The sequence below is a fragment of the Felis catus genome, chromosome A3, assembly GCF_018350175.1.
Source record: "Felis catus isolate Fca126 chromosome A3, F.catus_Fca126_mat1.0, whole genome shotgun sequence".
NCBI classification, from domain to species: Eukaryota; Metazoa; Chordata; class Mammalia; order Carnivora; family Felidae; genus Felis; species Felis catus.
This window is the reverse complement of record NC_058370.1, coordinates 12,340,867-12,355,209: the sequence shown is the minus strand read 5'-3', so window position 1 is coordinate 12,355,209 and position 14,343 is coordinate 12,340,867.

The window sequence follows — 14,343 nt, the reverse complement described above, 5'->3', positions numbered from 1 at the left end:
CAGTCTGCTGGAATTGTTCTCTTTCCAAGGGGCCATGACTGGTACAGAGGCAGAGCTGGGATTCGAACCCAAGGACTCCAAAATAACCTCTTTGCCAGTGGTCTCCCAGAGATCCTTGCAGATTGCTCCTTCCAGGCACCATGTCTGCCTTTGGCACAGACCGTAATCTGCTCTCATTTCTAGCATTTTCCCACAACAATTGCAGGCAATGTTGTTAAATGTACTTTCTATGCCTGCCAGTGTAATGACCCTATTAAAAACATACACACAAACTGATGCTAGTTTTATATGATGTGTTTTGAGGAGCGAGCTCCTAGTGAATACTTGCACTCCCTCCCCCAGGTGCTTGATTAGAATCATTTCAGGACCAAATCATTGAGCTGAGCCAAAGAGGCAACAAGAAGGATAATTATCCGTCAGTTTCTGCCCTAAAATAGCTCACAGCCAAGTCACCAACTCCCTGGTTAATTTTTCAGGCTAGACTATCATGGGGGATAAAACCAAACATTTGGCTTCCAAATCCTGTCCTCACATTTGGAAACAGGGACACACACAGACACACACACACACACACACACACACACACACACGAATTAAAACCATATATGTTAATCAACACCCAGAAAACAAATAATCCAATTAAAAAATGGGCAGAAGACATTAACAGACCTCTCTCTAAAGAACACATCCAGATGGCCAATGGATACAAGATGCTCAACATCACTCATCATCAGGGAAATACAAATCAAAACTACAATGAGGTATCACCTCACACTTGTCAGAATGGCTGAAATCAACAATACAAGAAATAACAGGTGTTGGGAGAGGATGTGGAGAAAGGAGAACCCTCTTGCATTGTTGGTGGGAAGGCAAACTAGTGCAGCCACTGTGGAAAACAGCATGGAGGTTCCTCAAAAAGTTAAAAATGATCCAGTAATCATACTACAGTGTACCCCAAAATACAAAAACATGAATTCAAAGGAATATATGCATTCCTATGTTTATTGCAGTATTATTTACAGTAGCCAAATTAGGAAACAGCCCAAGTGTCCATTGATTGATGAATGGATAAAGAAGGTATATATATATATATGTATATATACATATGTATATGTATATATATACATACATGTATACATATACACATACATACATGTATACGTATACATGTATACATATACATGTATATATATATATATATATATATACAATGGAATATTACCCAGCCATAAATAAGAATGAAATCTTGCCATTTGCAACAACACGACGGATGGAGCTAGAGAATATAATGCTAAGTAAAATAAGTCAGTCAGAGAAAGACAAATACCATACGATTTCACTCATATGTGGAATTTAAGAAACAAAAGAGCAAAGGGAAAAAAAGAGAGAGAGAGACAAACCAAGAAACAGGCTCTTAACTATAGAGAACAAACTGATGGTTACCAGAGGGGAGGGGGGGATGGGTGAAATAGGTGATGGGGATTAAAGAGTAGATTTATGATGAGCACTGAGTAATGCATAGAATTGTTGAATCGGGGGCGCCTGGCTGGCTCACTCAGTAGAGTGCAACTCTTGATATCAGGGTTGTGAGTTCAAGTCCCATGTTGGGTGTGGAGCTTACTTAAAAAAAAAAAAAAAAAAAAAAAAAAAAAGGACGCCTGGGTAGCTCAGTTGGTTAAGCGTCTGACTTGAGCTCAGGTCACGATCTCGCAGTTTGTGGGTTCGAGCCCCACGTTGGGCTCCGTGCTGACAGCTCGGAGCTTGGAGCCTGCTTCGGGTTATGTGTCTCCCTCTCTCTCTGCCTCTCCCCCTTTTGTGCTCTGTTTCTCTCTCTCTCTCTCTCAAAAATAAACATTAAAAAAAAGAATTGTTGAATTGCTATATTGTACACCTGAAGCTAATATACACTATGTTAACTATGTTGGAATTAAAAAAATTAATAAAAAACATATATATTAGAGTTCAGGTGGGATATATACTCAAATATATTCTTATTAAAGGCATCTGTGTGGCTCAGTTGGTTAAATGTTTGACTCTTGATTTTGGCTCAGGTCATGATCTCACAATTCGTGTGTTCGAGCCCTGCATCAGGCTTTTTTTTTTTTTTTTAATGTTTTTATATTTTTGAGAGAGAGAGAGAGAGAGTGGGGGAGGGGAAGAGAGAAAGGGAGGCACAGAATCCCAAGCAGGCTCCAGGCTCTGAGCTGTTAGCACAGAGCCCGATGCAGGGCTTGAACTCATGAACTGTGAGATCATGACCTGAGCCGAAGTCAGAGGCTTAACCCACTGAGCCACCCAGGAGCCCCCTTGGATCAGGCTTTTGACAGCACAGAGACTGCTTGGGATTCTCTCTCTGCCCCTCCCCACCTCAAAATAAATAAACATTAAAAAATATTTATTATGAACTATGATAACATGCAACAACCTAGACTGATCTCAAGGGTATTATGCTTATTGACAAAAGTCAATTTCAAAAGATTGCATATGTATGATCATTTATATTACATTCTTGAAATGACCAAATTACAGAGGTGGAGAACAGATTAGTGGTTGCCTGGGTATAGGGACTGGGAAGAGGAGTGTAATCCCAAGTGGATACCACAATGGAATTCCTTTGTATCTTGTTTGTGGTGGTTAGATGAATATATGAATCTATTTATCATGGAATAAAAACATATAGAATAATACTTGTGTACACGCATACACAAATAAAGATACAAAAAAAAATGGTGACAACAGAATGAGGTCTGTGGTCTAGTTAAACATATTGTAACAAAGTTGATTCCCTCATTTTTATATCCTACTACAATTATACAGGATAGCACTCTTGGGGGAAGTTAAGTGAAGGATACACGATAGTCTATGTACTATCTTGCAGCTTCCTGTGAGCCTATAATTATGTCAAAATAAAAAGTTTAGGGGCCCCTGGGTGGTTCAGACAGTTAAGCGCCCAACTTTGGCTCAGGTCATGATCTTGCAGTTCATGAGTTCGAGCCCCGAGTTGGGCTCTGTGCTGACAGCTCAGAGCCTGGAGCCTCCTTCAGATTCTGCATCTCCTTCTCTCTCTGCCCCTCCCCATTCTCACTCTGTCTCTCTCTCTCAAAAGTAAATAAACATTAACAAAAAAATGTTTTTAAATAAAAAGTTAAAAAAAAACTTTCATTGTTATCAGAGCAGAATAAGGGCATTATAGAAAGCCATAAATGTAGAACAAAAATAAATAAAACACTATTACGTAACTCAGAAACTCCACTGTTAAACCTTATTGTATATCTTTCTAGATCTTTTATGTACTTATACATACTATATGTATTTTTGGGGGGGGGCTATTTTAAAGAGGATAATATTTTAGAGCAGTTTTTGGTTTACAACAAAATTGAGAGGAAAATGCAGAGATATCCCATATGCCCTCTGCCCCCACTCATGCACAGCCTCTCATGAACCTACACCGACACATCATAATCACCCAAAGTCTGTAGTTTACTTTAGAGTTCTCTGTTGGTGTTGTACATTCTATGCGTTTGGACAAAAGTATAATGACATACAGTTGACTCTTGAACAACATGGGTTTGAACTGCATGATCCACTTATACATGAATTTTTTACAGTATGGTACTGCAAATGTATTTTCTCTTCTTTATGATTTTATTTATTAAGAGATGTATTTTATTTATTTTGAGAGAGAGAGAAACAGAGAGAGCATGAGTGGGGGAGGGGCAAAGAGGGGGGGGAGAGAGAGAAAGAGAGAGAGAGAGAGAGAGAGAGAGAGAGAGAGAATTCTAAGGAGGCTCTGCACTGACACAGTGCAGAGCCCAACACGGGGCTCGAACTCACGAACCGTGAGATCATGCCCTGAGCCGAAATCAAGAGTCAGACCCTTAACTGACTGAGCCAACCAGGTGCCCCAATTTTCTTACTTTTTTTTAAATTTACTTTTAAGTGATCACTACACCCAACATGGGCTTGAACTTACAACCCCGAGATCAAGAGTTGCAAGCTCCACTGGCTGAGCAAGCCATGGTTTTCTTATGCTTTTTAAAAAATGTTTATTTATTTATTTTTGAGAGCAAGTGTGAGTGGGCAAGGGGCACAGAGAGAGGGAGACAGAGAATCTCAAGCAGGCTCCCCACTGTCAGCACAGAGCCCAATGTGGGCTTCGAACTCATGAACTGTGAGATCATGACCTGAGTTGAAACTAAAAGTTGGATGCTTAACTGACGGAGACACCCAGGTGCCCCTCTTATGATTTTATTTTTTTTTTTTAATTTATTTTGAGAGACAGAGAGAGAGAGAGAGAGAGAGAGAGAGAGAGAGAGAATCTTAAGCAGGCTCCACACTGTCAGTGCAGAGCCTGATTTAGGGCTTGAATCCGTGAACTGTGAGATCGTGAGAGCTGAAATCAAGAGTCTGACACTTAACTGACTGAGCCACCCAGGCACCCCATCTTATGATTTTCTTAATAATATTTTCTTTTCTTTATCTTACTTTATTGTAAGAATACATATATAATACATATACAAAGTAAGTGCCAATCAATTGTTTTATTAGTAAGGCTTCTGGTTCACATAGGCTATTAGTAGTTCAGTTTTGGGGGAGTCAAAAGTTATCCAGAGATTTACGACTGTGCAGAGGGTCAGTGCCCCTATCCCCTGCATTTTTCAAGGGTTGACTGTATGTCCAACATTATTGTATCATACAGAGTATTTTCACTAAAAGTCCTCTGTGCTCTGCCTATCCACCTCTCTCCTCACCCCACCGCTTGCAACCACCGATCTTTTCATTGTGTCCATATTTTTACCTTTTCCAGAATGCCATATAATTAGAATCATACAGTATGCTACATACGTATAGTTAGTATCATCCAGCAATGTTTTGAGATGGGCTTCTTTGGCTTAGCAATATACATTCAAAGTTCCCTCCATGTCTTTTCGTGGCTTGAGAGCTCATTTCTTTTTGGCAGTGAAAAATATGCCACTGTCTGGGTGTACCACAGTTTAGCAATTCATCAACTGAGTGACATCTTGGGTGCTTTCAAGCTTTGCCAATTATGAATAAAACTGCTATAAACATCCTTGTGCAGGTCTTTGTGTGAACGTAAGTTTTCAACTCCTTTGGGTCTTTGCAGGCAGAGCCTGTCTCCCACAATAGAGAGAAATGAAGCCAGGCACCCGCCTTCCAAGCCTCACTGGCAGCTGAAGCATGTAGTCTAGTTCTGACCAATGAGTCACAAAGGAAGCTCAGCTAGAGGGCTCCTGTAGGCAGTGCCACGGCATCTTTTCATATGATTATTAGCAATGACGTGGTTTCATGCAGCGATCAGTTGGGGGAGGTGGCCCGTAGAAGGGTGCAGAAAATCCAAAGCCTGTGTGCTGCTGATAGTTAGAGCAGTGCTTCTCAGACCCGACTGTGGACACCTTGTGAAGATGCAGATTCTGGCTCAGTAAGTCTGTGGTGGGGCCCAAGAGTCTGCATTTCTTGAAGTAAAGTTAATTCGTGTATCAGGACCCCCTACAAGAGTGGAGGCTGTCCTGCTGGCCCAGCCCAGGTCACGAATCCGGCCCGAAGCCAGCCTGCACTTACAGGAAGCACCTGTCAAGAAATCTAACACGCACCAGCCATATCCTTCAACTCTGCTTTAGTTAGCTTACCACACCCTAGAAATAGGACCTCCTAGCCCATCATCCTTCTGTTTCGAGTTGCCCTTGCCTCTTCTAAGCTCTATAAAACTCGAGCTTGCCCCTAATCCCTTAGGAACAGTGCTCTGCTGCTTGCACCGTTTCCCTTTGAATAAAGGGCATTAGACATCATTTGAAACCAACAAGCTTCCCGGGGATGCCAATGCTGCTGATTGTTGGACCACAAATTGAACAGCAGGGTATTACATGCTTTTGACCACAAATCAGAGAGAACCCAATTATATGTGACTGAAACCAAAAGGAAAGACATTCCTGAGAAGGTCGTATAAGATTGGTCGACCCTGTAGTTCAGCAGTCTCTTCAGGGACTCAGGCTCTCTCCCCCTTCCTCTCCCCTACCCTGCTTGGTTTGTGTTTAGTCCTCAGGCTTGTTGTTTCAAGGTCATGAGGCAGCTCCAGGGGCCATGCCCAGACGCTGCTGGACTTTGAAAAGAAGAGAGCATCCCCTTCCATGCATCTCTCCATCGGTGAAAAAATATTACCTAGGATCCACACCCCCACACCCCCACCCTCATCCCAGGGCTAGGGATTTGCACAATCCAGGGGTACCGTTTTAACAGACTACCTGAGTGCATCCCGGGAAGCGCTGGGAAGTCTTCTCCTCGTGCCCGTTGGCCAGAACTGTGTAATGTGTTCAAGCCTAAACCCGGATTTCAAGGGGAGAATTCCTGTGCTTGGCTTAGACCTGTAGCTCTCAAAGGAAGGCACTTAGAGCAGTAGCATCAGCATCACCTGGGAAACTTGTTAGAAATGCAAATTCTTGGCTCCACTCCAGACCTACTGAGTTAGAAAGTGTAGGAGTAAAAGGCCCAGCAATAATTTCACAGGGTCCCCACGTGTTTCTGTTGCTGGGTCAGCCCTGGCTGCACATTAAAGTCATCTGGGGGGACGCTTAAACGTACCTGCTAGATAAAACGCAGGATAATGTTTCCCCCTGGAGGTGGGCTGGAGTATAGACCTGGAAGGAGTGTGAGCAACTTGTCCTGGTTTTCCCTGGGACTCTGTTTTGCTACTGAGAGTCCCATGTCCCGGAAAAACCCCTCAGTCCTGGACAAACTGGGACGGCCCATCACCCTACCTTGAAGGGACAAAATGGAACTTTGTGGGGTGCTCTGGGAAATGTTATGTTATTATCCGGATGGTTACGTGGGTATGTACACGTGTGTAAAAAATACTAAGCTATTCACATGAAGTTAGTGTATTTTACTAAATGTATGTTATACCATAAAAAATAGTGATGTCAGGGGCGCCTGGGTGGCACAGTCGGTTAAGCGTCCGACTTCAGCCAGGTCACGATCTCGTGGTCCGTGAGTTCGAGCCCCGTGTCGGGCTCTGGGCTGATGGCTCAGAGCCTGGAGCCTGTTTCAGATTCTGTGTCTCCCTCTCTCTCTGCCCCTCCCCTGTTCATGCTCTGTCTCTCTCTGTCCCAAAAATAAATAAAACGTTGAAAAAAAAAATAGTGATGTCCAGGCCGTATTCCAGATCAACCGACTCGAAATTTCAGCAAAGGATCCTAGGTATTGGTATTACGGGAAACTCTCTTCAGGTGTTTCTAATGCCCAGCCAGGGTTGAGAACTAATGTGTTTAAATCACCAGAGATCTTGTTGAAATGGAAATTCTGGCTCAGTAAATCTGAGATGGGGCCTGAGATTCTGCTTTCCTTTAAAATTTTTTTCAACGTTTTTTTATTTATTTTTGGGACAGAGAGCGACAGAGCATGAACGGGGGAGGGGCAGAGAGAGAGAGGGAGACACAGAATCGGAAACAGGCTCCAGGCTCTGAGCCATCAGCCCAGAGCCCGACACGGGGCTCGAACTCACGGACCGTGAGATCGTGACCTGGCTGAAGTCGGACGCTTAACCGACTGCGCCACCCAGGCGCCCCGAGATTCTGCTTTTCCAACAAGCTCCCAGGTGATGCCGAGGCTGGGCTGTGCTCTGGGTAGTGAGGGCCAAGTTGATTAAAAGCTTATCTTCTTGGGGCGCCTGGCTGGCTCACGCGGAAGAGCAAGGGACTCTTGATCTCTGGGTTGTGAGTTCGAGTCCCACGTTGGGTGCAGAGATTACTAACAATAAATAAAAACTTAAAAAAGATTGGAGGGCATTCCCCTGAAACATCTTGGTGCTAGTTATGGAGGAGGGAAAAAAGTTGGGGGGTAGAGATGGACCAGCTGTGGGTGCAGAACTCTTGTGGTGTAAAGGAACCAATGTTTAGGGTAAAGTTAGAAAGAATAGAAGGGCCCCGTGGGAAACCACACAAACACAGAAGCTCAGACAACTGTTCCCAACCACTGACATGCCAACACGTCCATATTTGCCTGAGTCCTGAACCTAGCAAGTCAGGGCTAAGAACCCCAGCCTGGGCTCAGCTGGCTTGTCCTAAAGTCACCCAGGAACCTATCCCCCTGGAGACGCCAAGTGCGGCAGCCAGAGGTGCTCCATCCTTCTGCCCCGCAGACTCCATGGAGACCTGACATGGGACTGCCAATTGATTTAATTATCCAGATGGGAAGTTGGCAGGGGGAGCCCAGTCTTGGGCAGAGATTAATGACTCCGTTATCTTCCTGGGCAATCATCCTGTCCAGGCCTCAGTCTGGAATGTAGATATTAGGTGTAAATAAAGTCCTGTTCTGAGGAGCACATTTTTCATTGTCTCCAGATGGGAACTTGCCCTCAGAAACCCTTGGCTCAAATCCAGCAGGTGACTTTGTTTGGCAGAATGACCTCGTCCATTTGGGGTCACCTGGGTGGCTCAGTTGGTCAAGCCTCTGATTTCAGCTCAGGGCATCATCTCACAGTCTGTGGGTTCGAGCCCCACGTCAGGCTCTGTGCTGACAGCTCAGAGCCTGGAGCCTGCTTCACATTGTGTGTTTCTCTATCTGCCCCTTCTCCAGTTGTGCTCTTTCTCTCTCTCAAAAGTGAATAAATAAACATTTTTTTAAAAAGATAATAATAAATTGTTATTTTAAGCCTGCATATTCTGGGGTGGTTCATTATGCAACAATAGATAATTGAGGCAGGGGTGAAGGGAGACTGAGCAGCCTTCCTGCCTCCACCCAGAGCACAGTGCCCTGCAGCCCAGACCCGTGGGGAGAGGGGTGCCACCCCTCAGCTGGACAGCTCATTGCATTCTGAGGGGTCCCTTTCTCCCTGCTACGAGGTGAATCAGCTTCTCTCTGTGCACACAAATGTGGCATCTGCCAAGAGCCCCACAGCCCCCAGGACCCTCACAAAAGGGCAGCATGGGAGGTTTCCTGGGAACTGGGTCACCAGTTACTTGGATGCTTCAAACCCGGCAGGACAGAGAGAAGCCACATAAGGGGGGGGGGGACTGAAAACTAAAGGAAGCTGCTGGTCCTCGTCATGGGGCATGCTCGGGGACATGCCATGGTCAGGAGTGGCTGCTTGCCCCCACTTGACCCTTACATCAACAGAGAATGCCTCTCTTTCTCTCTCTCTGCCTCTCTTTCTTGGTAGTGAAAACGTTTGTAAATCAATATTCTATATTATATCAATACTATATATAATATGCATATTATATCTTTTATTATATGTGTAATTAAAATGCACCACCCCTTCCCACCCTTCCCACCCCCATTCAGTTCTCTAGAGGCAATCACTTTTTTCCCCACATTTATTTGAATAGGTAATATAGGCATGAGGTAAACACTTCCAAAAATACCACTTGGCTCCTCTCCCGAAAGGCAACCATTCTTACCAATTTATTACATCCCCTTCCAGAGATATGCTTTGCATATGTCAGCATATAATATAAATATACTTTAACAACAGAAATGGTGACCTGTTACATTGCTATGCACCTTGCTTTTTTGCCTCACAGTGAATCTCGAAGATCTAACACATAAGTACATCAACAACTGCTTTATTAATTTAGGAGACTGTACAATATCCCCTGATAGGGATGGATCATGATAGATTTAACCAGCCCCTACTCAGGGACGGTGAGAGTGACGCCAACTTTTTGACATTACCATGAAGTAGCAAAGAACCTTGTTCTAATGTTTCCCTGCACATGAGTGCCTCTATCTGTAAGGATTCCTGAGTCAAAAGTATGTGCTCTTATAGTGTTGGTAGCTAATGACAAACTGTCCTCCAAAAAGATTGTGTGGATGTACTTGCCCACCACCTTCGTACTCAAGGGTTCCTTCCTTCTCACCCTCCTCAATTCTATTTAAATAAAAACCAACCTTTCAGACCTTTGCTGGTGTCTCCGTACTTTGATATTTGCAGTGTCTTATTAGGAGAGCATCTTCATATGTTTAGTTGGCATGACAACCACTTCTAACCTTTATAGCTATTTCTTCTAGTTGTTATTTCCATATAGCTAAATAATGTACTTATGTGGACATTTGTTGATTTATCAGTTTAGACATTATCTATTGATTTTTGCCCCAATACATGAGGATTTAGTTCACTTATAGTATCCCTGCGTGTCCTTTGTCTTTGTGCCCTTCCTTCCTCCTCCCCTTATTTATGAAAAATATTACTGACTTCCCACTTTTCTTTTGGGGGTGCCTGGGTGGCTCAGTCAGTTAAGCGTCTGACTTTGGCTCAGGTCATGGTCTCGGGGCTCGTGAGTTCAAGCCCTGTGTCAGGCTCTGTGCTGACAGCTCAGAGCTTGGAGCCTGCTTGAGATTCTGTGTCTCTGTCTCTCTCTGCCCCTCCCCTGCTCGCACTCAGTCTGTCTGTCTCTCTCTCAAAAATAAATAAACATTAAAAATTTTATTAAAATAGACTTCCATTTGTTAGAGAAGTTTTAGATTCACAGTACAATTGAACAAAAAGCACAGAGTTCCCATATAGCTCCTGCTCCCCACCCAGATTCCACCACTATCAACATCCCCCACCAAAGTGGTACATTTGTTACAATCATGAACCTACATGGACACATCATTATCACCCAAGTCCATAGTTTATATTATGGTTCAGTCTTGGTATTAGCAGTAGATTCTATGGGTTTTGACAGTGAATAATGACTTGTATCCACTGTTACAGTATCATACAGAACAGAATAGTTTTACTGTCTAAAGGTCTTTCATTGCTCCTTTTCGCCAACCCTGGAAACCATTGATATTTTTACTGTCTCCATGGTTTTGACTTTTCTAAATGTCATATAATTGGAATCATGCAGTATGTAGCCTTTTCAGATTGGCTTCTTTTACTCAGTAACATGCCTTTAAATTTCCTCCATGTCTTTTCATGGCTTGATAGCTCATTTCTTTTTAGTGCTGAATAATATTCCATTGTCTGGATGTACCACAGTTTATTTATCCATTCACCTACTGAAGGATATGTTGGTTGCTTCCAAGTTTCGACAATTATGAATGAAGCTGCTATAAACATCCATGTGAAGGTTTTTGAATGGCATAAGCTTTCAATTCATTTGGGTAAATAACTCATTTGGGTCAATACCAAGGAGTGCAATTTACTGGATCGTATGCTAAGACTATATTTAGTTTTCTAAGAAACCGCTAAACTGTCTTCCAAAGTGGCTGTGCCATTTTGCATTCCTACCGGTGGTAATGAGAGTTCCTGTGGCTCCACATCCTCGTCAGCATTTGGTGTGGTCAGTGTTTTGAATTTTAGCCACCCTAATAGGTATATAGTGGTATCTCGTTGTTTTAATTTGCAATTTCCTAATGACACATGATGTTGAGTATCTTTTCATATACTTACTTGCAATCCATATATCTTCTTCTGTGGGGTGTCTGTTTAGATCTTTTGCCCATTTTTATTTTTTTATTAAAAAAAAATTTTTTTAATGTTTATTTATTTCGAGAGAGAGTGAGCGAGTGAACAGGGGAGGGGCAGAGAGAGAGGGAGGCACAGAATCTGAAACAGCCTCCAGGCTCTGAGCTGTCAGCACAGAGACAGACAGGACCCGAGATCTTGACCTGAGCCGAAGTGGGACGCTTACCAGACTGAGCCACCCAGGCGCCCCTACCTTTTCTTTAAAAAAAGAAATTATAAACATTTTAAATGTTTACACCCTTTCTTACATTTTATTTTTTAGTTTAATTAAAAAAAAATTTGAGAGTGTGAGCATAGGAGGGGCAGAGGGAGAGGCAGAGGGAGAGAATCTTAAGCAGGCTCCACGGCCAAGGTGGAGCCCAATACAGGGCTGGATCTCATGACTATGAGACCATGACCTGAGCGGAAATCAAGAGTCCAAGGCTTAACTGACTGAGCTATCCAGGCACCCCCAGATAATTCTTCTTTATCAGATGTGTCTTTTGCAAATTTTTTTCTTCCAGTCTACAGCTTGTCTTCTCATCCTCTTGAGTGATATGGTTTTGTTAAAAAAAAAAAACAAACACACAACTGTTTTCAGTTTTAAAAGTGAGTCTATTCAAAGAAAAATATTGGTAGGGATATAGCAAAAAGTAAAGGTACATCCAAGGGACCCAGGTTTGGACAATCCTGACGACACTCCTAAAGTATGCCCACTACGATTTTTAATAGTATTGACAGCTGGTAATATGATTATGATTAGTGGCTATTACCGTTATCACTATAACAATACACAGCACTATCGTCATCTCCTACAACACACTGCTTTGATGAGCCTCTACTCCCTCTATCTCCCTGGAAACTGGGGGCCGCGGGGCCCCCTTGCGAAGTTGTTGAGGTTATTACCTTTATCTTGGTTCCACTAGCTGTGCAAAGTTTGGATCGGACCAATGGGCGACGGGCATCAGCTCCTTGACAGGTGGGAGGTGGGTCTGGGGACGGGTCGGGCCCGTAGCCTCCGCCCCAAGACCGGGCTGGCCAGGTGGGGTCGGTCCCCGCCGGCGTCCGTGTTCGGTCCCCAGCCTGAGCCCGGCCACGGCCTTGCGCAGCGCGACGCGGGTCCTGCCCCTGGCGCTCGCCCTGACGGTGGTGGCCCGGGTGTCCTGGGCCCGGGGGCCGTCGGGCGCGCTCTGGCCCGGGCAGGGCCGCGCCGCGCTGGGCCGCTGCGGTCCCGGCCGCGATCCGACCTGCGTCGCCCGCGGGCCCCCGCGCTGCTTCTGCGACCAGGCGTGCGGTGCGCTGCGGGACTGCCGCGCGGACTGCGCGCGGGTCCGCCCAGGTGCGCCAGGAGGACCCCGCGGGGCCATGGGCGCGGAGGGGAGCAGGATTAAGGGGGTGCGGCGGCGGCAGGAAGGAAGCCGCCCACGGAGGGGCCCTGGGCACAGAGAAGCGCGCGAGCAAGGCGCGAGGGGGACTCCCGCGCGCAGGACGCAGCAGGGAAGAGCGGGCTGTGCGGCTGCGGGTGGACCGAGATGCGTGCGGCGTGGACAGGGTTGCGCGAGTCTCGGGGGCCGAATGGAGAAGGACGCGTGGAGAGTTAAGGGCTGTTTGGGAGGTGGGGGCGCAAGGACTGCGCGCGGGTCCAGGGGGGCGGCACGAGGGTGGGGTGCCTCGTGGAAGAGGGGCGCTCGCCAGGCACGGGTCAGGGCGTAGAGCACCGAACGGAAATGGGCGGGTCGGGGCACACAGGGCTGCGAGAGAGGAGGGGGCGCGTGAGGTCAGAGGGGCTCGGAAAGCATCGAGGGGTGCGAGGGGTGCGAGGGAGGGAAGGGCGCTTGGATTGGGGTAGGGTGGCCAGATGTGGCAAATTCAAATACAGGACGCCCATTTAGACGCAAATTTTAGATAAAAAATCGTTTTCAGTCTAAGCATATCCTAAATATTGCATGGGCCATATTGATGTTAAAAAGAGATTGTTTTTCTGAAATTCGAATCTAACTGGGCGTCCCGGATTTTATCTGGCAACGCTGGATGGGACAAGGATAGAGGGTCACGGATGGGGTACGGATGGGGTGCGGCCGGGGAGCAGGCAGGGAGTTCACAAGGCACAGGGAGAAGGTGATGAGAACCGAGGGGGGCGCTGAAACCTGGAGGGAGCTTGGAGTGGAGGGACCCGGGGCTGGGTGGTCTGGGAAGGGCGGAGGAACTGGGGGTGTGGGGTGTGGCGGGGAGCAGGTTAAAATTTGGGTAGGCCGGGGGAGGCAGAGGGACCTGATCCATAAGTAGGTAACACAGGCCTGTGGTCGCCAGACCAAGATGTGAACACGCCCTCTAATAAAGACCCTGCCAGAGTGGTATCCACTAGGCTTGGAAATTAGGGGCTGCCTTTTTATTTTATTTTGTTTTTTAAAGTAAGCTCTAAGCCCAAAGTGGGGCTTGAACTCATGACCTGGAGATCAAGAGTCCCATGCTTCACTGACTGAACCAGCCAGGTGCCCCAGGGTCTGCTTCTGAGATAGTAATGGGAGGACTCTGCCTTTTTCACATTCTGGAAGGAAATTTTTCACAGCCACTGGAGACGAAAATCTAAATTGTGGCACCCTGTAAAGTGATGCGATCCAACTTTCCTTTGTCAGGGAGAAAAGCTGGTGGACTCTTCCACCCTGAGACATCAGTGGGGCTTCTTACAGGAAATTTACATTTAAAAGAGGGGACGATTTTTAAAAATTCAAAATTGAAGGGACCTGACTTTTATCACCTACCTACTCTGTGCCCATGGGCTGCACTGGGTGTCTCATCAAATCTGATTACTTTCTGCCAGCACTCTGGGGTTCTGGCCTACAATAATGTGCCTGTTCAGTAGGGGGAGAAAAGCTTAGCTTGGGGGAGAGGGTTTT